At 44.5% G+C, this 27915-nt stretch overlaps 1 long non-coding RNA gene across 1 annotated transcript; it reads left to right on the plus strand.

Moving 5' to 3' along the window:
* Positions 1-27915, plus strand: LOC144326985 (uncharacterized). The gene is made up of 4 exons (XR_013391938.1): positions 1-468; positions 16321-16413; positions 20958-22323; positions 27478-27915. It is a non-coding gene; the product is annotated as an uncharacterized LOC144326985 (long non-coding RNA).

A 27915-nucleotide genomic window follows, 5' to 3' on the forward strand; every position in this document is an offset into this window, starting at 1 on the left:
GCACGCTAGTAGGCCATGTTGGTAGTAGTAGCAGCCGCCGCCGGAGGAGCCCCCACTCCCGGGCAGCCTCCCGCGCCTGGGAAGCCAACCCCCCAGCAAGCAAGCAAGCGAGCGCCGCTGCTTGGCGGGAGCTGCCTGGCTCCCTCCGTGGAAGCCAAGCGCAGGAGGGAAGCCGCCTCACTCGGCTTTTGCCAGGCTCCGAGCCGCGAGAGCAGCGAGACGAGCCGTCCCCGTCATCCGATCCCAGCCGCCGAGCCAAAGCTGAGCGGAAGCAGCCCTCGTTTGGTTCCAAGCAGGAACTGCCTTGCCCATACATGGCGCTTCCTGCCCTGCGCGCCATACATGGCCCTTCCTCGCGCGCCATAAAAGGCGCTTCCTTCCCTCGGCGGCTGCTGGCTCGAGGCCTGGCCTGGCCTGGCCCGGCCCAGCCCGGCGGCGGGAGAGCAAAGGCAACAACCCGCCCGCGGGGTGAGGCGGGGAGGGAGGCAGGGAAAGAGAGAGAGAGAGAGAGAAAGGCGAGGTGACTGGGTTTGCCAAGCCCTTTATGGAGCGGCCCCGGAGGCCACGAAAGGAGGAGTGCTGGCGAAAAGAGGAATGGCTGTTTTGTTGCTGCCGCTGCTCAGGCCGTTGCCTGTTAGAATAAAAACAAAATAATGCCCCCCCCCCCCGCCGCCGCCCCGCTCAGCGCCCTGTTTTACCCAGAGGGGGTAATAGCGAGGTGAATAGAGGAGCTGTTCCTTGCATTCTGAGCAGATAGACCTCTCCTCTAGAATACGAATTTTCCAATAAGGCAGCTTTTCACCTCAGAAACCCATTTAAAGCCCCCACCCACAATATCTCAGTACAGTGGTACCTCGGGTTACATACACTTCAGGTTACAGACTCTGCTAACCCAGAAATAGTGCTTCAGGTTAAGAACTTTGCTTCAGGATGAGAACAGAAATCGTGCTCTGGCAGCAGCAGCGGGAGGCCCCATTAGCTAAAGTGGTGCTTCAGGTTAAGAACAGTTTCAGGTTAAGAACGGTCCTCCGGAACGAATTAAGTACTTAACCCGAGGTACCACTGTACATCCAAGCAGTGACTGTACATGTCAACTCCTTTTGCCTCCAGGTGAGCACCACTAAGCTGCTTGTTTTTGTTTTTCTTCAGTCAGGATTCCTCTAAAACTTTGTTTTATGCCACCCCGATCTCTGATCAGTGCACTTTCCCTGGATATCCAGGGTTGGTTTCCTTGGAATGACAGACAGTGGAGACTGTGGTGTCTTTAAGATATATGGTTTATTTACACATGTATACAACTTGAGCCAACCGTGGAGGGTGTCACAGCATTAACACCCCAAAAGGGTATTGTTTCTCCCATTCTCTCAGCTGCCCAGCCTGATTCTTGTTTCTAACTCACACACCTCAGCTCTGGTTTTGTTCTTCTAGCTACCAGACCCGGGGAGGGGAATGGACAGACAGACACCCATTTGTCTTCTTGCACAGAGCCACTTCCTTTGTGGCCCTAAGGACCCATACTTAGGGGTCCATTAACTCACCAAGAAGTTGGCCTGGCTATTCCTACAATTGAATCCTTTGCTAGATTTTAATCCTTGCTGGATCCAGGAATTGGAAGGCACACAGTTTAACCTCCTCTCCAAAAGCCTACAACAATATGCATGATGGGCAGAGTTCAACAGGTTAAACATTTACCCTCTGCAGGGCCCTGATGAGAAAAGATGACGTGAAATTTCTGCCTGTAAAGCAACAACTGAAGGTGTAGGAGCCTAGCCTGGGGGGGGGGGGAGGTAACAAGCAATGCTATTTTATATTAGCACAGTTACTATGTTTACCTGTATTTAGTAAAGAAGATTGGTAAAGCCTCACTGCTTCTCAGCTTTGTCTGCTCAGGTGTTGCAAGCCTTGGTCTAGAGGAGCAGCTCCCCAACATTTTTGTCCTTGGACCACTTGAAAAGTGTTAGCAATGTGTGCAAATTTCAAAGTGTGTTCAGGAGGCAACTGTCTTGTGAAGTACCCATCTTGGGTGCAAATTGCTCTCCTGTTGTATCAAGTGCTTTCCCCTCTTAATTCCCCATTACCAAACTTCCAAGTGTGGGAGAATTTATAATATACTGGTTGTAGTGGGGTTTATATACTGGTGGTTGTAGTGTGCTATCATTGGGTAGTGAGTTAACACCAGCCTTCTCCAACTTGGTGCTCTCCAGATGTTGTTGGACTTCTAACTCCCATCATTCCCAGCCAGCCAGTCAATGAATGCTCAGAGATGATAGAAGCTGTAGTCGAAAACACTGGGAAGCCTGACTTATACCACATTCTATACTCTGTCATACCAGGGCAGCATATATATATATATATATATATATATATATGCTTTCGTAGATTTTCACGGGTACAGGAATGCAGGTTTTGGTGTCCTCGGGTATCTTCCCGTGTAAAAGTTGGGGTGTCTAGGCGACGTTTCGACGAGGTCTCACTCGTCATCTTCAGGCAGGTGCTTTCGGCTTCTTGTTACTGGAACAGAGCTCTGTTCCAGTAACAAGAAGATACCCGAGGACACCAAAACCTGCATATATATATATATATATATATATATATATATCCCCCTCATTGAACTCAATGAGAGGCGTTTCCTTATAGGAGCTCCCCGACTGGAGCCTAGACAGGGGCATTTCTGTGGCCTTGGGTGGGTGCAGAATTTGATACAAGTGTAATTCTTGCCCCATCACCTCTGTCCTGCACATAATTTCACCCTGTTTTCGCCACTCTGGTGGCATATATTTGCAGGTGAAACAGCTCTGCCAGTGGAGTGTTCCATCAGTGTATTTTGAAAGATCCACTAGTATATCTGTCAGACCAGCAGGGTATCTCATATCCTGCCAGTGCAAGGGGCTTCCACAAGATCATAAGCCTCTCAGTCTGCAGAACCTGAGTATAGTGTTACATCCCTAAATATGAGTTTCCAATTGGCTGCTGTAGGATTACTCCAAAGTAATTGGCTTGAGAAACAGTTTAAATTTATTTAGTGGTAAAAAGATGTTTTTATTGTTGCCAGAAATGGCAATTTCCTTTTTTTTCAGATTATTGCTTACAGAGCTCCTAGGAGCAGCTCTTAAAAGATCCCTGCTTTAGGAGGGCCAAGAATAATATTGTGTAAGAGGTAGGGAGGAGGAGCAGATTCCATCTGTGTTTATTTTGGCCAGATTCTGTTAAGGTTCAGTAGTGATTGAAGCTGGCCAAAGTTGAAGGTTCCATCAATGTCCCTCAAGGAGTGTTAATATATTGCACTTATTGGGCCAATATAAGAAGTGCAAAGAAAAACAACAAAACCGAAAACCCAAACCCTTCTGTTAAAACCAAACTGAATACTTGACTTTGCAGGTTTCATGTTAGGTGGTGCCAGGAGGAATGGTAGTTACTCCAAAGGGCTTTGTTGCTAAAATTTGTGTTTGGCACGTAAACCTGAATGACTCGTGACTGTCTTGTTAAAACTTGCTTTTAAATAATGAAGTATAAAAGTGTATGTGCAGATGTTAGAAAGTAAGAACTCTGTGTTGACTTTCTCAGTATTAATCACTGGTAAAATGTTGCGTGTCAAAGCTCAAATGTTGCTTTAAAGGAGGAGGAGAGATACTTCTTTCTCTTTGTGTGTAGTAGATAAATAACACACACACAGAGAGAAAGTGGTAATCTTTGTGAGGTTGAGAGAAAACCCAGCTCCTCCTCCTTATGCAACAGTCATGCAAAGGCAGGTTTATTTTTCTTTTGCCAGCATGCAGGGAGGCAATAAGCTTCTATTCCAAATGGAAAAAATGCCATGCATGCTTACCACTCCCAATTCTTTCTGGATTCTGCAGATGCAGCAGAACAGGGACCTATATAAATCTGGCGTCTTGACTGCAGACTCATAGAAATCTGTAGGGCTCTCCTCTTCTATAACCTAATTTATTAACATTCAAGGTTATGATGGATACTCTGCCATTTCTCTCTTCCCTGCTTTAGCTGCTATATGAACACCTTACTATGTATTCTCACTCAGCATGATTGTCCATCAATGGTTAATGGTGGCTGGATCAAAGGTTTGATACTTTATGGAGCATATGGGGCATTGTGGAGCTATCTTACCCATAGACAGTGGCTTAAACTGTGCTTTGCATGAAATCTATTGGGAATCTGGAAAGGGAGTGCATGAGAACAGTGGGTCCAACAATGAGGCAAACAATTTGATGCATTCTTCAGCATCCCACAGCAGTGGGACTGCCAGATGTGAAGAGAAAGCCAAGTAGCTTAATTATCATCAAAGCTGTGTTTGGTATATATTGTTCCATGCCACCCCAATCTCTGAGTGGTGTGATTCCAGGGGTCTTGGCACTCACACAGGATTTGTATTTCCTTTGGAAATTAGGCACAATGGAGACTGCAGTGTCTTTATGATATATTGTTTATTTTTACATACTGTATATACAACCTGAGTCTACAGCAGAGGGTTTTCCAACATTCACATGAGGGGGGCTTGCTTCCTACAGAAGCATAGTATTGGATTCAAAGGCAGCCAAACAGCCATCTCTGTCTCTTCTCACATCTTGTCCCAGCCTGCTCGCCAAGAGCTCTCGCTCACTTCTCCCCTGCTTTTCAAACCTCTTGCAAAAACAATTTTTCTTCAGCCTCCATCATCCAGGAGGAAACCCTATTTTTTTCTTTCTCTGCCCACTAGCACATACAGTTGGAGGAGGGCCCCCTTCCCTATATCACAGTCTTCTCCCCATTGATAGCTCCCCCCATGGGCTGATGACTGGCTGTCATCAGCCTTCATTCCATTTAATAGCTTCTCTCCCAGGTAATACCTTTTTCTGGGGAAAACAGGGTTAGCCTGCATTTTTACACTTCTAAATGCAGCATTTGTCAACCCATCTTAATTCTCAAAGCACTGATTAAACCCCAGAATCTAGTGGGAGTCAGGGCACCCACAAATCCATAACAATATACATCAAGTGCATTGCATTATCAATTGTAATACAATATTTGATTAGCAGTCTGTTGAGCTCAAGAACGATATTATTTACCTCCTAAGATTTATTTTATTCATCTGGTGAGTCATCAAAGCTAACCACAACTGGCAATGAGATTTTAGTTGTTGACAGAAGCAAAAGTATTGTCAATGAGATTGGAAGTTTTCTTGATCTGAGAAATCAATCCTAAACCTTATACTTATGTGTTTAGCTTTGATACTCAGTAATATTGCTAAGGACTGTGAGACTATTTTTCTGCATGTGTGAAATCTCTCAAGAAATGCATTCCATTGGTGCAATTGAACAAATAACTAATATTAGCTTATATATGAGTACAGAAAACAGAAACTGGAGAGAAAGAGAGAGATATGATGGATATGTTTATTTTTAACTTGGATGTATAGAGATGCCAAGAATATTGAAAGGTAAAATATGAAAGCCTAGGGCAAAGACAAATAGTGCTCTAAGATCCAAGTATTCACCCCAGATTGGAATTCTGCTGAGGGCACTTGAGGCAATAGTGTGAGAGAACTAATTAGACCTCTGACTTTAATTTCAAACAGATATACCCTCCACCTCTCAGTGTAAAAACCAGGCCATCTGACGCTTAAATAAAATGAAACCAGAACAAATATTTTTAGTACAGATGCTGAAATAGCTAGCCATAGCCAAATTTCTCAAGTCTTGCAGGAGATGGACTCCTCTTGGGTTTTATAGGAAATGAATGTAGTCAAGGTCAGTCTTACTTTTAGGCAGAATGAGGTAGCTGCCTCACACAGGAGTTGCTGAGGGGTGCAGAATGGACAGACCTGTGTGTGCTGTATGACAAGACCTCCAGCCCCCAAACTAACCTGTTGCCCCCAGAAGATGCTCACTGTCTCATTGCAATGTTGAAACAAAACTCAATTGCTAGTTTGGTTGGCTTGTGTACATGGCATGGGGATATGTACCATCTTGTCCTTAGGCGGAAAAATATATTGGGCCAGCCCTTTCTGCAGTGTTTATAAAGTCCAAAGGTGAAACCTGATAAGAGCTACAATGAAAGAGATAACTAGACTCCTGGAAGAGCCTGACAATAGAGTAAGGAAACATGGGGAATGGAGATTTTGTAACCAACAAAAATATTTCTAAACCTTGCCAAAGACAATTCACTTGGTAGAAAGTTAGCAGGGTTCCTAGCACTGGTTACCCAGTGTTTGGCGGGAAATGTATGGTGGACTGTTTGCTTAGTGCACTGAGATCCTAGCTATTAGGAAAAGGCTTGTCCCTTTGAGGCAAAAGTAAATAACTTGGATACACTGAGAGAGGTAGTTGGTGAGACTTTCAGGGACTTGATAGAGAAGTCCCGCTATTGCTACTGTAGAGAATAAGCATACAGACATAGTGAGGACAGGGATGGGGTACCTGTGGTCCTCCAGATATTGTTGGACAATAATTTCCATCTTCCACTAGCCAGGGAGCTGATGAAAGAGTTGGAGTCCAACAGCAGGATTCTAGGATGCCCCGGTTTCCACATTCTTGGAAGATGGGAGTGGAGTTGTATTGTGGGGGGTTAATTAGAAGCAAGGAGAGATGGGGCTGTTGTGAATGTTAACACGGCAGACATCACACACTATATTGTTAAAAGCCAATAGCGCAGTTGATGGATGGGGGAGATCAGTGATTCTAGTACATGTTAGTGTCAATTCATTGGGAAATACAGTGGTACCTTGGGTTAAGAACATAATTCATTCTGGAGGTCTGTTCTTAACCTGAAACTGTTCTTAACCTGAGGTACCACTTTAGCTAATGGGGCCTCCCACTGCCACCGTGCCACCGCTGCTCGCTTTCTGTTCTCATCCTGAAGCAAAGTTCTTAACCCGAGGTACTATTTCTGGGTTAGCGGAGTCTGTAACCTGAAGCGTCTGTAACCCGAGGTACCACTGTATAGTTATCTAGTCCTGGAAGTCAAAGGTGTTACTCACATTTAATTTCACAAGTAATATTTTAAAGCGCATTCTTGCTTGAATGAGGCAATATCTATATATTTAGGGCACAAACCTGGCAAACAGAATTGGGAGACCCAAGCTGATTGTGCCTAAGAATATCTCTGAGGAAGGATTTGTATTCAAAATATAGTGGGTTCAGTTAATGGATTTCTGTACAGCTGGAGGCGTATTCCTTTCTTTTTGTGCATTTGGTATATACCTCTTCATTTTTGGGGTAAGTGGGTACCTTGGAAGTAAGCATTACTAAAGGTAGAGTTGTTCAAGACAGAAAAGGCCTTGCTGAGAACAAATCAGTGTGGTTCCTGTAAACTTAGAGAAGTCCTGTCTCACCAACCTTACAGAACTGAAGGTATAAATAATTATATACTTGGATTTCCAAAAAGCTGCTGACAAAGCCTTCTAACAGGCTTGGGAGCCAAATGCACCCCTCCTAGCCTCTCTGTCTGGCCCTAGGAACACTCCCTGGGCTTAGGAACTCTCTGCAGGCAACACCACTGCTTCACACCCCAAGTATTTTTGCATGGTTGGGATGTGTCTGTGAACTTGGATAAGGCCTCTGGCTTATCAGGATGGATAAGCCAGGCTGATTACTATTCCCATTTTTGCTTTCGTCCCCACCCACCACTGGGAAGTGGTCCCCAGAAGCTTGCCAAGAGGCGAATGTGGCCTTGGGCAGAAAAAGGCTCCCCAAACCTGATTTAGAATATTGTGTGTGGTTTACATTAAAGGTAAAGGTAAAGGGACCCCTGACCATTAGGTCCAGTCGCGGCCGACTCTGGGGTTGCGGCACTCATCTCGCTTTATTGGCCGAGGGAGCCGGCGTACAGTTTCCGGGCCATGTGGCCAGCATGACTAAGCCACTTCTGGCGAACCAGAGCAGCGCACGGAAACACTGTTTACCTTCCCGCCTGAGAGGCACCTATTCATCTACTTGCACTTTGACGTGCTTTCGAACTGCTAGGTTGGCAGGAGCAGGGACCGAGCAACGGGAGCTCACTCCGTCACGGGGATTTGAACTGCCAACCTTCTGATCGGCAAGTCCTATGCTCTGTGGCTTAACCCACAGCGCGACCCACGTCCCTTGTGTGGTTTACATTGCCTTGCCTCAAAAAGGAAATTGTAGCTTTAGGAAGGTGCAGAAAGAGGAAAACCAAGAGATTAAGCAATTGACGCAACTCTCATATAAGGAAAGATTATAATATGTGGGTCTGGGTCTCTTTAGTTTAGAAAAGAGGCAAGTGAAGAAGGATATGGCAGAGGCTTATACCATTGCGAGTGTTATTGAAAAAGTGAAGTTAGTTCTCAGGAAAAAATAAAAGGAGTTATCCAGTGATACTGATTGGCAGACAGTTTAGAACAGACAAAAGGTCAGATTCAGCAAAGCTCTTAGAAAACCTTAGGAAAATAGGTTCAAATGGCTTCCCAGGAATGACTTTGTGTTGGTGTATGTGCACTAACCAAATGTAGTCCACCCGGGAATCATACATGAGATAGACATTTGCTGTTGCCCAAAGAGGTATTAATTTATCTGCTCCAGGCATGCCAGGGGAACTTCTCTTCTGAAAGTGCCTACTGCCCATTATATTTGGTGCTTTATAGAAATAATTCTCAAACTTGTGAGATGTCCGCCTTTTGGGGAGGGGCGAGAAGTGGAAGGAGGGTCAGAGTTTCAGAGGGACCCTGGGGTGTGCCATGGATCTTTCCCCACTAACCAAGACCCAGGTAGACTGATCACCTTCTGACAGTGAACATCCTATTGGATTTGTGTGCACGATCCCATCCTTACTTCTCCTTGACACCAAATGTGATTTGGGAAGAAGCAAGTTTAGGACAATCTGCTGTGCTCTTAATGTTTCCTGGAGTGTATCTGTAAAAGAGGTTCAGAGATATTCTGCAGTAATGCATATGTCAGATTACTGTCCTGATTCTCATGTCATTGGATGCAGCTGATGGTTGCATGCATGTAGCTATATACACATAACTACATACAAGGATCTATGGATATTCACCCATGCAACAGATAACTAGTGCTGAGGAACTAGAAAGCAGTGAAAGTGTTGAAGCAAGCAGAGTTAAAAATAATACTTGAGAAACACTGCATAGATTCACCCGACAGGCAGGAATTATTTTGGCAAAGACAGATTTCCAGAGAAACAAGAGGTAGAACAGGCCTGAAATCCTGGCTAAGAATTGCATACTTTTCTTTTAAAAGCCTGCAAACCATAAAATTAACTTAGCTTTTGGGAAAGCCAATCTACCAAGCACTTACACGTCCCTGGAAATTCTTTCTTGTGGCATTTCTTTGTTTACACTGCCCTCTTACGGTTTCTGGTAAAATAGCAGCTGTATCTAAATTTGTAAATATTTTATTGCGGTTCCTTACATTATTATTTTTCTCTCCTTGGTCCTTGTCTTGGAAAACCATGTATCATTATTGTATTGTTCCTTGTGCTGGACAAGGACCTGGGGACCAGGATTCAAATGGCCACTCGGCCATGAAGCTCATTGGGTGATCTTGGGCCAGTCACTCTTTCTCAGACTAACCTACCTCACAGGGTTGTCGTAAGGTTAAAAAGGGAGGTTGGGAGGGGGAAGTGTGCATGCCACCTTGATCTCTTTGGAGAAAAGGTGGAATTATAAATGTAATAATAAATAAATATTTTCGATCAGTCTGGTTTCACCTCAGATCGTATAAATCTTTCGCCTTCTTCCATGAAGTTTTCTGATCATCTTTTAACGCCATCTGATTTGGCTGCTATCACTACATCTTGTGGGACCAAATTCAATGGTTTGGGTATGTGCTGTGTGAAGAAGTGCTTTCTTTTGTCTGTCCGGAATCTTCCAACATTCAACTTCAGTGGATGGTCCAGAGTTTCTAGTATTGTAAGAGAGGGCGAAAAAGTCCCTGTCCACTTTCTCACACCATCTTATCCCCCTTTACTCAACTTTTCCCCCCCAAAACTAAAAAGCCCCTTCAGCTTTGTTTGTGCAATGGGGCTTCTCCCCCTCTTCCCTCCGCACGTGTCATGTGCAATCCCCAAAGCTGGCTCTTAGGGGGTTGGGAGAACCTCCACAACGGTGCATGCAGGGAGGAGAGGGGAGATCACTCCTTTGGAACAATCCCCTTGGTGTGATGTTGAATTCCTCCTCCTATTATTATTGTGCAAATATTATGCACATGTGTGGCATGGGTTTGTGCCCCCAAATACCCCTGCTCCCAGTTTGTTGTATGGATAAAATGGTGCATGTACATCACTTCTAGCTACTTGGAGGAAAGGCAAGATACTGTATAGACATATTCAATGTGGTTTTGCTTTTTGGCTGTAGTCTAATAAAATCATACTTCTTGTGAATCCATGATGCATCTCGTGATTAAGTCCTGAGAGGTGCTGCATAGGGTCTACAAACAAGAGTGGTAGATGAGGAGTAGAGATCTTTTGCTGTTAAGCACTCAGCATCAGAGGCATAGCTGGGGAGGGGCTGGGGGGCAGGGCACACTGGGTGCCACACTGCGGGGGGCGGTACTTAACGCTTGGGAGTGACACAGTGGCTCTGCGCTGCCCAAAATGCCAGTGTGGGGTTTGCATCCACCTGCTGCCTCCCCCTCAGCCGCCCTACAGCTGAGGGGGAGGCGGCAGGCAGACTCTTTGGAGGCTCCTCACAGCATGCCCTGCCCCAGCTCACCCCACCCCCATGGGCGACTCGCCTTGCCCCCGGGCACAGGGCGTGCGCACTGCCCTGGGTGCCCGAGCGGCTAGGTACGCTGCTGCACAGCATCATCGAAGAGCAATGGGATATTCTTAGGGAACTTCCAGGGGACAGATGGAAAAGAGTTTCTGAAGTAATGTATAGCTGATTTTATGGCAGGGGGAGAGGAAAGGATAGATAGATAGGTGCTAGCACTCAGAATTTGTTCTCTTGAAGACAGATATTAGTAGAAACAAAATATGATGCCTTTTCTTTTCATTCTGATGGATGTACATGTAAAGCTGTGGTCCCTACAGTAGGTGTCTAATGGAGCAGCTAGCAGTGTGGCTTGTACAATCTGGACTTTGTAGAACACATCATGTGTATCCATTTGACACTGCAGCTTAGATTGCCTGGGAATTATGCTGGAGAGTTCAGCATATCCAGGAGGAGAAACAGAAACTCTCACAGAACTGGTAAATTTGGTGATTACTTTCCATATGTACTCTGCCAAAGACAAAATGGTAGAGAAGCTAATTGAACAAAACAAACTAATCGTTTGGCAATCTATGTGATAATTGACAAGGTTCTTATGGACACGATGCTTGCTAGGGGATGGCAAGTAGAAAGAAATGTTGAGTGTATTAGGAACTGTCTGGGAAGACTAACTTCTAAACAGTGACGGCAGTATTCTTCATCTGAGGAACGTGGTTTCTTTTTTCGCTCCATCTGTTTTCTGCTTCCTAATGTGCTGCTGGCATGACAACTTTTCCACTGTCTATTCACTGTTTCTTTCCCATGACAAGCCATGGGAATCTCTCCTGAGTGCAGGAGTCAGTGTGGGATTGTATCTCGGTTTGATTCATCCCTTCTGGATGCCGTATATGTTGTCAGCTCTTTGGCAGTAGTCTTTCTGTGTTGAGAGAATAAGAACAAAGCAACTCTCTTCAAGGCTTCAGCAGTTACTTAATTTTGAGAGGCATGACCGCACACACGTAGCTTTTAAACTGCAGAAGCTACGGACTCTTACCATCGGGTCCTTGGGGGTGCAATGCACAGGGCTTTGTCCAGTGTACCTGGCTTCACAAATTCCACAAATCAGCTGACTGGCAGAGTTTGTGAAGTTGCGTACATAAGGCCCCCATAACAGTTCAAGCTTCTGCGCCATCAAAATGTAGGTCTGCCACCAGCTGCAGCCCAGCCCAGTTTCAGCTATCAGACCAATCCTCTCCTGCCCCTTTCACCTTGCCTAGCCTTGCCAAAGCCCAGCAGTCCTTGTTCTAAGGTGCAGCGGGCCCCACAGCTAGGCAGGCGGGCAAGCAAGCAGTCCCACCTCTCTTTCTTCCTCTTTTCTCCATCCTATCCTCCTTTCTTGTCACTTATACAGCCACTGCTGCCCCCTTCCTCTTACCCCTCCACCTCTGCTTGCCAAAATGCCCAGGGAGCAGCTGCAGCGAGATCAGGCACTCCCTTTCTACAAATACCATTGGGGTGCCCAGCATGCCATGGGTGAAGGGCCCAGATAAGCCACTCCACCTTTTAACTTGCTGGCTACCACTGTCTCCTACCTAGGACACACTGCACTAGGCAGGGCCGGCAGGTGGGCATTGGGCAGAGCAAACCAAGAGGGTGGCCTGCTTACAGAGACTTCCCCACACCCTGGTCTCCCACTTTGCTTTGCAGTTCGTAGCCTATGTGGGTGGAAGTGCTTGGGCAGATTAGGGGTGTCGTCAGCTGTATATATCCAAGAAGCTAGAAGTGTGTTAGTGTGTTGGATATCTTTAATCTGCCTTGATTTCCTGCTTTTCATGGTCTTGTGTTATCATTAGTATCATCTTACAATACAATATCCTGACTACTAAAGTGATTTTTTAAATGCCTGTACTTGAATTTTAAACTAACGACAGTATAAAGAAAAAGGACAGCTCCTTAATTATTTTCAAAGTACAATATTGTATTCACCCAAACGCCAACCTATTTGAAGCCTTTTAAAAATTGCCTTTAGGGTGAGGGGGCAACACTGCTAACTTTTGCTCCCTGCGGCAAAATTTGTAGATCAGGCACTGCCCCCCCCCCCAAATCTGATAGCACCACCATTAGAAGTATGTGTAACATGGCTCTGCAGCCTTAGTAACCTTCTCCCTCACAGTATCTGAGAAACTTTTTAAAATCCTTAACTTGCTTATAAATTCCCTTTAGTACTTTCCAGAATAGTACCACAAAGTTTGGGAGGGGAAATGTACCTACACCATTTCCTGCAGCAATGCTTTGCCATTTTAGAAGAGTTTCTACTTTAACATATGTAACTTAGCATATAGGCATCTGGCTGGCCACTGTGTTTACAGGTTGCTGGATTAGACCTGATCCAGGAGGCCCATCGTATGTTCTTAGCCATAAGATGTGGTGATAGGCAGCGGCTTAGATGGCTTTAAAAGAGAACAGGTAAATTCAAGAAGGATAAGGCTATCAATGGCTATTGGCCATAACTGCTAAACAGTACCTCCATGTTCAGGGTACCAGATACTGAGGACAAATGGAGTATGGTTATCCACCACTTACCCTATCACGGATGGAAGCAAAGTACTAAGCTACAGTGACCTTTGGCCCAATCCTGCCAGGAAGACAGTACTATGATCAGAGAAGGAAGGGAGAAGGGAGTCTGAAAGGAATGGCTAGACAACAGTTTGTGCATTACCACAAGTGACCACATGATGTCGCCAGGTGCCAAGGTACTCCTGATGTTTGCAAGGAGCACATCAATTCAAGTCTGAATAATTCTTAAGCAGCTGGCCCTCCAAAAAATTCCTACCGAAAATCAGAACAATTTTGTTTGGCAGGAAATGAACCTTGCTAGTTAGCAACAATAGATTTCTCTTTAAAGACAGTGTTTTTCATCAGATTAATTTTGAACACTTCATTTTGTTTGTAATCTTTTTCTCCCTTTGTCATTTGAGGGGTCTGGTGTGTTGTTGTTTCACAGTGAGTAGGAGGCCATGCTCAGCATTCCTCCTTTCTTATAAACCTTAATACAAGATCTCAATGGGGGCTGCTGAGATGTGTTTGTAGAGTTTTCTGACTTGGGTGCCAAATTAAATTGGCTTGCCCTAGCTAGTGTATGGTGTTGGTGTATTGGGCCTGCCTTGCCACCACTGCCAGATACACACACACACACACACACACACACACACACACACACGCCTATTGCAGATTAAACTTTGCCCCGTTCACTCATTGCTGCTTTATGCCCACCAGCTCAATGTATGCTTTGCTGCCAAGCCACCTGTTGCAATGTTATGGTGTATCGCAGTACTCGGCTTATGCTTGTTAGGTTGATGACTTATGCATCACTAAAGAAGAGGAACTACATAACCAAAAGAAAACAAGGACACAGATCTCAATAAAGTTTTAATGATCTTACAGTAATTTAAATAGAAATACATCTCATTCACCATAGTGGGTAAGACAGTATTCAGTTGACCTGTGTGCCTGCTCAGTCTGCTGCCAGCTGTTGCCTGTTGAGAAACAGCTTGAAGGTTCCACCTGCTTTCGCTTTTTTGGGTTCTCTGTATCTTTAAACTGGACTTGGATTGTGGATTGGTAGTGCTTCACACAGAGGAATCTTTCAGTGAGAAGACTGCCCTCTGACAGCCCTTCAGATAGAGATTTGTCCTTTATAAAGGAGGGCACATGGGAACCCAAATTGGGGGGGGGGCATAAGTGGAGATGCTTGGGCACTTTTGATTTACAATTAAGGCCAGAAGGTAAAATATATATTTTAAATAAGAGCAAAATCTCTTAAAATATACAGAAGAAAACAATTGTCCAAAAATGTATGTAGATACACCCAAGTTCTTAAAAAAAAAATTAAAAATTGTCACAGCAGTTTTCTGAAGGCCTAAATGTAGGAAGAACTGCATGGCCTCTTATGAATCTGAGACTTTTGTTGAAGCAAGTTGCCTTGACCAATATAGTCCACAGAATAGACACTCTACCTGTAAAGGCTTTGGTTTGTCCCACCACAGATTTTACCACTGCTTTGGACTTTTTGCAGTTCATCACTGAAGGACGTGAAGGCTCATATGTATTCCCCCCCCCAATAATTTTTTTTAAATTAGATTTTCACATTTTTATACACCTTAACCAATTCAAACATTAAATTACAGAGTTTTCTTTGGACTCCCCTCCCCTCCCTCCCATGGGTTCTTATATTAAACGTTTAAGTTTACTGCATCTTTTGCTTTATCCAGCTATTGTATACCCCTAATTATCATAATTTCACATTACAAATGTCATTATTGCTTTATCCAACTATTGTATATCCCTAATTATCATAATTTCACATTACAAATGTCATTATAACGCTACCAATGATATTAACCGTTTACAGTGGTTTTTAAAGTAAACTACAAATTTACTCCAGTCTCTAACAAATACTTGATCTTCTTGGTTTCTGATCTTGCCCGTCAGTTTTGCCATTTCCGCATATTCCTTCAATTTCATCTGCCAATCTTCCTTTGTTTGTAGTAGTTCTTCTTGAAGGCTCATATGTAAGCCAGGTGTAATGCATTTAGGCCTGGTGATGACTTATTAGCTGATTCTGAAAATGCTTTGGCTATTTTTATTTTTACTATGGAGACTCACTTACGAAATTTTGCCTGTTTTTGAGACTTAACCATCACTTCCACATTTCCATTTGCTTTCCCCTGGGAAAAACCACTCTTTGCTGCTGAATTGGAACTCTGAGAATCACAGAGACCCAGAATGTGGCTCAGCATAAGCCCTTTTCCGCTTCTACCTCTATTGCTAGCAGCAGTAATTCTTCCAAATACCCGTTGCTGGAAACCACAGAAGAGGAGAGCGCTGTTGCACTCTGGTTCTGATTGCAGGCTTCCCACAGGCACCTGGTTGGCCACTGTGAGAACAGGATGCTGGACTAGATGGGCCACTGGCCTGCTCCAGCAGGCTATTATGTTCAGGCATTCATCTGAACATGTGAGGTTTACAACAGGAACAGGGGGATGTATGCAAGCCCTGCCCCCAAGGTCCTATGTTTAGGACATCCTTTCATACTTGTGCTCTTTGAACACAACGGTCTCGAGGGGGCTTTTGCATTTGTTGTACAAAATGTTCTTAGAACTGCAGTAGAGAGCAGGTCAGATCCAATAGTGATGCAGACAGAGCGACAGTAGTGTTGGTGAAGCTACAAGATCATAATAATTTTGGCTGTGAGTCCTGGAAGACCTGCTCCTTCTGCCCTGCAGGCCTTTTTTCCACTTGGCCGGAAAGGGCGGGGTCCTGACTGATGCAAGCTACAAAATTGAGGCTGCTGAACAGACTATTATAGGCTAGGGCGGCTGTTACGTGGGACGGGGGGGGGGGGAGAGGTATCTTTTTGTATCTTTATTTTAGATCTTGTGATTTATGTGGACATTATTCAATTTATTTTTTATGTTTAATTATTATGACTACATTTATTATGTTGCTATTGTGTATATTTCATGTTGCAACCTGCCTTGAGCATGGTTTGAACTGTGGAAAGGCAGCATACAAATAAAATTATGTATGTATGTATAATTTTGCTGGCTGTTTTGCTGTATTGTAGGAAATGCATTCAAGCCAGTTCTGTTTATACTTTACAGGGACTTCTGGCAGTGTTTTGGATCAGGGATGTGGAACATTTTTCCACCCTAAAGGCTCACATTTCCTTGGGAGTAATCTTCCAGGGCTTACAGGTTAGTGATGGGCAAGGCCAGAGGCAAAAGTGGGGACGCAATAGATGTGACTCTTACCTTTCTATAGTAAGCTGCATTCCAGTCATGCAAAGAGGTTTCTTTGCAGCCACTCACATGCCTACATATCTCCAGCCTCCATCCAGGCAAGGAAGACACATTAATACAGTTCAAGAATACATTGAACTGTATTCTGGCAAAAGCAGCAAGTAGGACGTGGAACAGGGCAAGTGGGTGATACAGCCTGGGCAGAGTCCTGGGTGTCAAATAGAAAGGCTTAGGGGCACATTTTGCTCCCTGTTCTCGGGTTCTCCATTCCTGTTTTAAACAGACTTCAGGAAAGAAACTGAAATGGAGGAGAAGGGGAATGGTGGCATGGGTAAAATGGAAGTACAAAGAATGGATGCCAAACGTGACATGAGGACAGTGGATAAGCAGACACAAGGGAGGGAAGGAGGGAGATTGTGCTGTCAAGGCCAGAAGCAATCTGAAATACTCACTGCTCATTTTGCATTAGTTGACCTCCACCTCTCCACATCACACTGATGCCCTTTGCCTTGTTGTTGTTTAGTCGTTTAGTCGTGTCCAACTCTTCGTGACCCTGTGGACCAGAGCACACCAGACACTCCTGTCTTCCACTGCCTCCCACAGTTTGGTCAAACGCATGCTGGTAGCTTTGAGAACACTACCCAACCATCTCGTCCTCTGTAGTCCCCTTCTCCATGTGCCCTCCATCTTTCCCAGCATCAGGGTCTTTTCCAGGGAGTCTTCTCTTCTCATGAGGTGGCCAAAGTACTGGAGCCTCAGCTTCAGGATCTGTCCTTCCAGTGAGCACTCAGGGCTGATTTCCTTAAGAATGGATAGGTTTGATCTTCTTGCAGTCCATGGGACTCTCAAGAGTCTCTTCCAGCACCATAATTGGCCATTTCAAATCCCTGTTTTAAGCCATGGAGGTATTACTACAAACAACTGCATGTAAAATCCAGCTGCCCTAATAACATAGTAAAGAGTAGCATGTGAGGTTCCAGGGGAATTGTTTTCACATAAACTTTATTTGGGGGGTTGGTTGGTATCATTTGTTCACTTGTCAATATTTGTCCCCAGTCTTTGAGACAAATTACATATTTTTGTTAAAAGACCAGCAATTTCAAAACTGAGTTATTTACCAACCCGCAGACAGATACCACCTCGATTCTGTGATCTGCTCATTTTCAATTTGTCAAATTGACAAATTCGTGACAGGCGTGTACTAGTTATGATAGCCATTTGATGCTTCCAGAATAAGAGGCAGCCCATCTTGGAGTACCATAGAGTTAATGTGCTCGTGTCTTGCTTGTGGGTTTCCCATAGGCATCCTGTTGGCCACTGTGGGTAGTAAGATGCTGGACTGGCTGGGCCTATTGTTTTTATCCAGCAAGGCTCCTCCTCAACTTCTTATGAACAAGCTGCCTGATTCAGTGGAAAGCCGTTTCATATGGGTTGCGTTTCTGAAAAACTTGGTGATGTGGACTGTGACCCACAAAAGTTTATTGCATAATGGATTTGTTGGTTTTTAAGACCCTTTGCTTGTATTTAAGTACAAAAATTACATTTCCGAATAACATCACTTCACTCATGGCATAATTGGACTTGTGGGGAAATAGATTTCTAATTACTGTTGCATTTTGAGTCATAGAAAACTTCTAGTGCTCTACAGTATTCTAATGTAGTCTGGTACAGCCATCATGATATTCCATTCCCACCTAATGGATGGCCTTGTGGCAATCTCGTTGCAAGGGAATTAGCTCTTCAGCGCTTTTTGTTTACAGTGAAATCAGGGCAGTAATGCGCTGCAGTATCAGAAAGATACATTTTTGGCATCCAAAGAACTAAATGCAATGGGGAGTATCCAGCCAAACAGTTTCACTAGTGCAAGCACAGCAGAAATCCCCCCCCACACACCTTTAGATCTGTTGTGGAGTTTTCCCCAACCCTCTGCAGCAGATTTAGAGGGCACAGGGTTGAGAGGGGAGGGAGGGGAAGTTCGGTTGCGTAGCCAAAAGTGCTTGCACCAGTGGAATGGCTGAGTTGGCTACCTCCCAAAATATTTAAAAAACAAAAACTGAAATAGCAGGGCCTTGCCCCAGGGAGTGGCAGTCACCACTTCTCTAAAAGGGTGAGATGAGCACATTAGAATGCTATAGTAAGAGAACACAGCACTCAAAGATCACAAAACGATGCAAGCATGAGGGGGAATTTGTATCACTTATCATTAGGCACTGTCCAGGGGCCTGAACCCTGGGTTTTTTGCACCAGGTCCTGGATCTGTTGCCCCTCCCCCTCTAAAACAAACAAATAAATAAATAAATAAGCAAGCGGACTTCGCTTACAGGGCAACTGAGCATGCCACAAAGTGCAGTGTTGGTAAGATGCCAACCATCTGTTTCCTTTATTTGTTTGAAGGCAGTGCAGCAACTGGGGAGGGGCTTGTGATAGAGAAGCTTGTTGAGTGACCATGAAGCTTACTGTGTGATGGTGGGCTAGTCACTCCCTTGTAGCCTAACCTACCTCTAAGGGTTGTTGTGAGGGGAGAGACTCCATCAGGCAAGGCCTCCTTCCACCTGCCTTGACCCACCCTCCAGTCTCTGCTTCTCATTTTGCATTGTATTATGTTGTGCACTGTGGTTTGCTGTTGTTTTATTGATTGGAGTTTAGAAATTATTGTAACTGTTGAGTGGATTTCTGTTTAATTTTGAAATGCTGATATTTAATATTATTCTATATTATTTTAATGAATGTTGAATGTTATTTTATTTGCATGTTGTATATTGTATTATGCATATTGTCTTATTTATATGATGTTAGCCGCTCTGAGCTCGGTGTTGGCTGGGGAGGGCGGGATACAAATAACATTTATTATTATTATTATTATTATTATTATTATTGATAAAATATGTACAGTGGGAAGCCACAACCACTGCCCAGAACTCATTGAGGAATAGAGTCCAATATGCAGGCAAAGTACTGGGCCTAGAAAATCCTGTTGGCACCCTATAGCTCAAAACCTTGACAGCAAGAGCTAATGTTTGTTTGTTTTCCTTCTGAAAGTGAACCTAAACTTGCATATATACAAATGTATACATATAAATCATACATATAAATCAGCATATTTTATGCAACCGTGTCCCAAATCCTTTTCAGTAGTTAGCAACAGGCCTGCCTGTGACACTTACACAATCATATTCTGCACAGTATTAGCAGTAAAATAACAATGGGCGTGCTACTTGGAGAAGAACCACAATTTTCCTGTGAATGAATAACTGTGGTTTGATGCTAAGAAAACGTCTCTTCGATGGAAACACTTCCTTAGGAATCTTGCTTGCAAAACAAATGAGTAAAAACTGCACAGTTACTGTGGAAAAGAAAAAGAGAATGTCTTGAAATATCTTTACAAGAAGCAGCACAAAACGACATTGGTCTGATGGGGCAAACTGAGGCTGAGTAACAGCTTGAAGAGATAGTGGAGATCATCAAATGCCACAGGACCACTATATCTTTAAAACCTCACACTGCAGACATATCCCAGTCTCATCCTGATCACCAGGAATAGGAGAGTAGATAAGAAAACAGCAGAGGCCTCCTTAAAGAATTGGGGGGTGGGGGTGCATTTGAAAGAGCCTCTCAAAACCTTTAGGGGAGTGAGACATGTTTTAAGATTGTGAAATCCTGCCTTCGGCTATAGTTCCAGTTTAAGCAGGTAAGTGGTAGGGAGCCTGGGTTACCAGCAGCCAACAGATCGTTGACTGGAGCCAGCATTTCCACTATCTCTTTTGCCCAAGGCAAGAAAGATAGTGATAGTGGAGAGGGGATGCAGGATTTTGTTCTAAATGTATTCGGTTTCCTTTTTCTAACCCAAGAGCAGTGTTGGAACATTTGAAAAATGCGAATGCCGGTGGATATCAAGTTCTGATTGGCACATTAGTCCAGGAGGTGCAGATCAACTTGGTTCATACTGGAATTCACAAACTGAATTCCTCAAGCAACCGCTCCCATAGCTAGACTACTGCAATGTACTGTGTGTGGGGATGACTTTGGAGACTGTTTGGGAACTACAGCTATGGCAAAACACTAGATTGCTAGCTGGCGCCAGATTAATAAAGAAGGCCTTCCCCGTGGCAGAGGCAAAAATCTTGGGGTCTCAAATTTCAGTGGTGTTCTGTGTGATGCCAAAATTCGGTGCCCCTCCACCTATCTCACTTCATTGTAAACCATAGCTGCAGCACCCGCAAGGTTCCGCACCCAGTGCAGCTGAACTGATCACACTCTCCTAAATCTGCCTCTGAATATGATGCCCCCCTGGTCTACGGAACTCTCTTCCCAATAAGCCTTGAGTGATACCCAAGTTATTGCCTGTTTGGCACCAGCGGAAGATCTTTTTATTTCCCCATACTTTTAACATCTGATGAGATTTTAATACCCATTCTAGTATTTCATTTTCACGCTGACTTTCCCCTGCTGTTTGTATTATGGAAGGAGTTCTATGTCTTCATGTTCTCTTAATTTTGCAGGTATACTTGAAACTACTGGAGACAAGACTGGAAACATGAAGCCATGTCTGGAGCCTGCAAGTCTGCAAGATACAGTTCAATCTAGTTCAAGCATTTAAATGTGTATGAAAGGTCTGGTGCTTATTATGAATCTTTAGTGAGTGCATTCTGTCTCTCTGTCTCTTCCAGCCTCTAACATCACTTTTGTTTTCTCCATGAATTGATTTAAGTGACATAGCAAGTTTAAATTCAGTTGGACTGGTTAATGAGAGGAATATATTATTTTGCACTTACCTGTATGAATGCCTGCAAATTAAACAATTTCACGTTCCTGCAAGCAGATCATCCCCATTTGACTCACAGCCAGGCTCAGTATCTTTCCAGCTGCCTGGTATGGGAGGACCATATGCAAAGCCAGGTGGACTACTTCCCAATTCAGAAGGGCTTCAGGTAGCACCTGTGTGGTCAGGACTGAGCTAACCATTGTACGAAGTGAGGGATATCTCTATTGTCTAACAGATGATGATGCTCCTGAGTATGAATAGCAATCTTTGCTCTGTTCTATCAGCTAAGCTATTCTATAAGTCCGTACAGTGTAGTAGTAACCATTTCATGACCATGCGGCAGGAGAACCAGGGCCCTCCGCTATACATTGGGCGAAGTGAAAACCTTTTCTGCTACAGAATAGTGCTTGTGTAGCCTTTAGTACAGCAGTACAGATGCCTCACTTTCCAAAGGAGGCGTGGTAGGGTTGAGAGCACTCTTTGTCGGCATTGCACACATCCATTTAATTGGCCATTATCTAATGGTGGTGCTGAGCTAGATATAAAAGTGGATGATGGTGGCAGAAAAAAATGGTCAGCTAGCAATTTTGTACCGGACATTTCAGAAAGAGAGGAGGACAAGGCAGCAGCAATCTATGTTGTGTGCATGTTTGGCTTACTATGAAAGTAAAAGATCTAGGGCAAGTTACAGGTCATCAGAACCGTATGCAGAACATAGAATATTGTTATGTTCACCCCTCTTCTCCACATGGTGAGAAGTTCCAGGAGTGTGGTACTTGCCCAGGTTCAGTTTGCTTTGGAAGGAAATTACTGGAGACTTATTGATGTTTTGTAATATTTGCATTTACTTACTGATATCTAGTCTGGGCATAGGTGGAGGCACAGTGTAAACCAAAGCTGGCTCCAGGTTTCATATACTCTTGGGCAAAACTCTTTTTGTGGGCCCTTCTCCCTCTGAAACTACTTTCTCGCTGCTGTTGTCTCCTCTTCCTCCTCACCACTACTGTTGTCTGCTTTATTGCCAGGCAGAGAGAGGATCAGCAAGCAGGCTGTGGTATCTACAGCTCTTGAGTTTTTCCTACAAAGCACATTTGGAGATTCAGGTGATTTTATATTCCCATGTCCACCTTGTGGGGCCAAAAGCAGCTGGGATAAAATTTTGATGAAGAAAACGTAGGGCATGGGGAGTTAAACACCCATTCTACCAATGTGGGGCTTCAATTAAATTAGCAGCACCTCACAGCCACAATTCAAAAAGCAACAGGGGGCAGTATCCAGTGCACTCATTCCTTTAGCAGGAAGATTTGTACTTGTGCAACATAATTACCTACCCACCCACTGCCCTGTGCACCCCACCCCAAATTTGCTCAGGAGGGCTGGAGGGGGGGGGGAATACAGAATATATTAATAAATCTTTGTGCTTGCAGAAGGAGGTACCTAGTGCTACAATGGCTACAAGACAGGAGCTCCAGTCACAGCATTGGAGTAGCCAAGAGGGGGCAGGGAGGGGCTGCTGCCCCCAATCAATAAAAAGGTAAAGGTACCCCTGCCCGTACGGGCCAGTCGTGTCCGACTCTGGGGTTGCGCGCCCATCTCGCTTAAGAGGCCGGGGGCCAGCGCTGTCCGAAGACACTTCCGGGTCACGTGGCCAGCGTGACAAGCTGCATCTGGCGAGCCAGCGCAGCACACCAATCAATAAAAATCTGGCGAGCCAGTGCAGCACCCCAATCAATAAAAAGCAATAAAAAATACATAGCAAACTGAGGCTCTGCCCCCCTAACAAAAGACCTGCTCCCCCTAACAAAAATCCTTGCTACACCCATGAGTCACAGGTCATTTTAACATGTAACTTTGTTCTCACAACCCTTTGAGGTTGCCTAGGCTGAGGGAGAGCCACTTGCCCAAAGTCTCCAAGTTTGGTATAAAGCTTGAGCAGGGATTCAAAGCACATCCAAACCACAGTGCTCTAGCCACTACATCACATTATATAATTTGTAAAGTATTCCTGGAATAAATTAAGCTGAAGTCACATTGCATTTTGAAGTGTTTTTATCATTTGACAATCTTCCCCTGCTTCAATTAATGTACATTACAACCACTCACAAGTTATTCCCCCCCGCAATTTTAAATGCCTCTCTCCCACTCTAGCTATTGCAGGAGTTGACACTCCCCGACTTGCCTGCTTTGGATAGTGGCCCACATTGCCCTGTGACTAGACACAGACACAATAACAGCACAGTGTGGCTGGTGATAATGTGAAATTTCCCTCCTCCTCTTTCTGCACTCTTCCCATCTCAGTAGGATTTTGTTTGCCACCACCCTCTTCCCTCTAGTCTAGAGAAACTGACAAAGTTAGAGAAAAGGTCTTCTCATTTGGACCATCTGTGACTCTCCCTTTGCCAATGTTGTACCATCCAGGACTATGTCTCCCATCAGCCCCAGCCAGCATTGCCAATGGTTAGGGATTCTGAAAGTTCACAGCACCAGGTTGGCAAAGGCTAATGTAACTTATCAGTGGAACTGGCAAGTTCAAGGGGAAACCTTGTCAATTTAGAGTGCAGTCCTATAGATGCAGAACCAAGTTCCCTTGTTTTCCATGGGTATAGGACTGAAGCCATAATATGCCTGTGTCTTTCCTTGAAAAAAGACGGATATGTGAACAACAGTGCTGGTGCACATCAACAACCACTAAGTAGACCTTGCCAATTTCACTGGAGTCCAGCAATGGTCAATGATGCCACTGATGCTCGCAGTCGTGCAAAAGGAGGGGGAAGTAGGAAAGAGAGCCATGCCACACACCTATCCTGTCTAGTCATGTTATATGGGATCAATTTCAATCTGTTACCTCCAAGGATGTGGACAGGCTGCTTGGATGAGTGAAACCAGCCACCTGTCTTCTTGATCCTTGTCTATCCTGGCTGATAAAAGCAAGCTGGGAAGGGCTGGGTGATGGGCTCCGTGGGGTGGTGAATGCTTCCCTCTGTGAGGGAGCCTTCCCAGACCCACTGAAAGAGGCGGTCATTAAACCGCTTCTTAAAAAAACATCTTTAGACCTGGTCATAATGGCCAACTATCGCCCAGTCTCAAATCTTCCATTCTTGGGCAAGGTGATTGAGCGGGTGGTTGCTGAACAGCTCCAAGCACGCCTGGAGGATTCGGACCACTTGGATACCTTCCAGTCGGGATTCAGGCCTCACCATGGGACTGAAACTGCCTTGGTCGCACTGGTTGATGATCTCCGGCGGGCTAGGGACAAAGGTGAAAGCTGTTTCCTAGTTCTGCTGGATCTCTCAGCGGCCTTTGACACCATCGACCATAATATCCTTCTGGACCGTCTAGAGGGGCTGGGAGCTGGGGGCACTGTTATACAGTGGTTCCGCTCCTTTCTCCTGGGCCATGTCCAGAAAGTGGTGTTGGGGGATGAGTGTTCAGATCCCTGGGCTCTCACTTGTGGGGTGCCTCAGGGTTCTGTCCTCTCCCCCATGCTTTTTAATATCTATATGAACGCGCTGGGAGAGATTATCAGGGGGTTTGGCTGGGTGTTCATCAGTATGCAGATGACACCCAGTTCTACCTCTCTTTTAAATCAGAACCAGTGAAAGCAGTGAAGGTCCTGTGTGAGTGCCTGGAGGCGGTTGCAGGATGGATGGCGGCTAACAGATTGAGGTTGAATCCTGACAAGACAGAAGTACAAGATGGGGACAGGCGGGTGTGGGGGACTCCCTGGTCCTGAATGGGGTAACTGTGCCCCTGAAGGACCAGGTGCGCAGCCTGGGAGTCATTTTGGACTCACAGCTGTCCATGGAGGCGCAGGTTAATTCTGTGTCCAGGGCAGCTGTCTACCAGCTCCACCTGGTACGCAGGCTGAGACCCTACCTGCCTGCGGACTGTCTTGCCAGAGTGGGGCATGCTCTAGTTATCTCCCACTTGGACTACTGCAACGCACTCTACGTGGGGCTACCTTTGAAGGTGACCTGGAAACTGCAATTAATCTAGAATGCGGCAGCTAGACTGGTGACTGGGAGTGGCCGCCGGGACCACATAACACCGATCCTGAGAGATCTGCATTGGCTCCCAGTACTTTTCTGAGCACAATTTAAAGTGTTGGTCCTGACCTTTAAAGCCCTAAACAGCCTCAGTCCTGTATACCTGAGTCCTCCACCCCCATCATTCAGCCCGGGCACTGAGATCCAGCGCCGAGGGCCTTCTGGCGGTTCCCTCATTGCGAGAAGTGAGGTTACAGGGAACCAGACAGAGGGCCTTCTCGTTAGTGGCGCCTGCCCTGTGGAACGTCCTGTGAAGGAAATAAACAGCTATCTTCTCTTTAAAAGACATCTGAAGGCAGCCCTGTTTAGGGAAGTTTTTAATACATGATGCTGTATTGTTTTTAACACTTGATTGGGAGCCACCCAGAGTGGCTGGGGAAACTCAGCCAGATGGGCGGGATATAAATAATGAATTATTATTATTATTATTATTATTATTATTATTATTATTATTATTATTATTATTATCAATCTCTTTGGAAAGATGCAGGAAGTTTGAACCTTCCTGTATGGCTGTAAATTGATTAAAAAACCTGATACCGGCACATTTAAAAATGTATTTTTGACTTTCATACAGTGCGAGCAAGATTCAAAAGTGCTTTAAGCAGCATTTGTGAAATTGCTTTTCGTATTATGGACTTCACTAGGTCTTTGTCCTAAACAAGGGAGCTGTTGCCTGACACATTGTGAGGAAAATGAGCCTTTGTGTGTAGCTTGTGGTGTCGCTTGGGTTCTCTACTCTGTGGAGTGCAAATGCAAGATTCTTACACCAGGGACAAAGGTGTGATGGAATAAATGCATTCTTTCATTGCTCAAACTAAAAGGCTGCTGTATTTGAACTGGAAACATTACTGAGTTGCTGGCAGGTGAGAGAGGATTTGGCCACTAGTTCTCAGCAGGTCTGGGCAAGGTTGGAGAATGCAGTTGCTTATCTCCCCTCACCCATAAACATTCCTTCCTAGTCATTCATCTGTTTGCCAGATAAAGCCCAGCCATTTGAATCACACAGAGAGCAGGAATGGACAAGAATGACAGATGCAGATGATCAGCCCCCCAATTCCATCCTAGATGTCCCACCTGCTGACAAAGCACTGGGAGGTGGGGAAGGTGTTTGGCCTGTTGCTGGGCTGACCCCAGGGAAGAAGAGGCTGATCATTTGCAAGAAATGCAGATAGTATTACTGGGGAATGTGCAAGCCTTTGGGTTTATAAAATCCTTCACTTAAGGTAGCCCAGTAAAAGACAGAAGGCTTCCTATTTTGCCTTCCCCACAATCTCCTTCCCCCTTCCTCTCTGAGGGCTGCTTTGCTTATTGTGATTTTAATTGGTACATGTTTTAGACCTTTGTTGTGTACCTGCTAAAACTGTAGCAATTAAGAGCATACAAAACCCTTGGCAGACTGCCCTGGTATATTTCCTTGGAGTTTAAAAAACTGCATATGGACATCAGGTATTACAGCTTTAGATGTAGGTAGCCGTGTTGATCAATGGGTGGGAGGAATACCAAAATCACCGTAGAGGAATAAATTTATGAGGGCTAACTAAAATGTCACAAAATTGTGAGCAAGCTGGAGATGGTGTATAAGTGTACATCTTAAAGCTGCAACATGTGAAGTACCCTTCCCAGACATTCTTCAGTTGTCTTCAACACAATCCTCTGTCCAGCACCGTGTTAAGGTTGCAAAATTATAACTGTTCTATGCAACACATTAATTTAATGTGTATGAAAATGTCATACTTTGCACGCTGAAATGGACAAATTAACAGGGAGAATTCGGAACCAACGCAATCAGAGATTCACCGAGGACTGGAATAAATTTACAGAGTATATCAAAAACATATGTGAGGAACAATTAATGCTTGTTGGCTTTCAAGAAGCTCTGTGAAAATGACTGGTAGAAATATTGCTTAAAAGATATGATAAGATTAAGATTGTTAAAGTGCAATATAAATTTAAGAAATGTGAGTAATTGTGATAATATGGAAAATTGTCAGACAGGCTGAGGGAAGTCTAAAATATGTATATGTTAGAGATGGATGTTAAATTTTGGTGGAATGTATATTGGAAACTTAATAAAAATTAATTATATATATATAAAAAAGAAAATGTCATACTTTGCATGGAATTTCAAGCTATGTAAGATGGAATTCCTGGTTTAGGAACACTTAACCAATCCAAGTCTCTGTTGTTTTTGTTTGATCCAACAACCAGCTCATCATTTCAGGAGGTCTCCGCTACACCTAATTCCCGTGGACTTAATTCCCAGCCTTTATTCAAGGATTCTAATGACACAGGAAAATACTGAGAAGGGCCAGTCTGTAGATTGTGCAACTCCAAAAAGCTGCAGACACAGTTTGATACCCAGAAAGTTGTCACTCTTTCCGTAAGGTGAGACCTGTTTTACTATTATAATCTTTTAGGTACAAGAAGTATGACACTGAGCACAAAGTCACAAGAGCCCAACTAACAACTTGAAGTGGCTAAAATATTTGGTGTAGTGTTGGGTAACCTAAGAAAGGTCCCAATATATTATAGGGAGCCATTGCAAAGGACCAAGCCATGTGTGTGCATATTTGTTAATCCATGCTCTAACCAGCAGAGGTGAATTTAGCGGAGTGCAACTGGTTTGCCCTCACTGGGCACTGAGCC

Source organism: Podarcis muralis, chromosome 2, assembly GCF_964188315.1.
Source record: "Podarcis muralis chromosome 2, rPodMur119.hap1.1, whole genome shotgun sequence".
Taxonomy (NCBI): Eukaryota; Metazoa; Chordata; class Lepidosauria; order Squamata; family Lacertidae; genus Podarcis; species Podarcis muralis.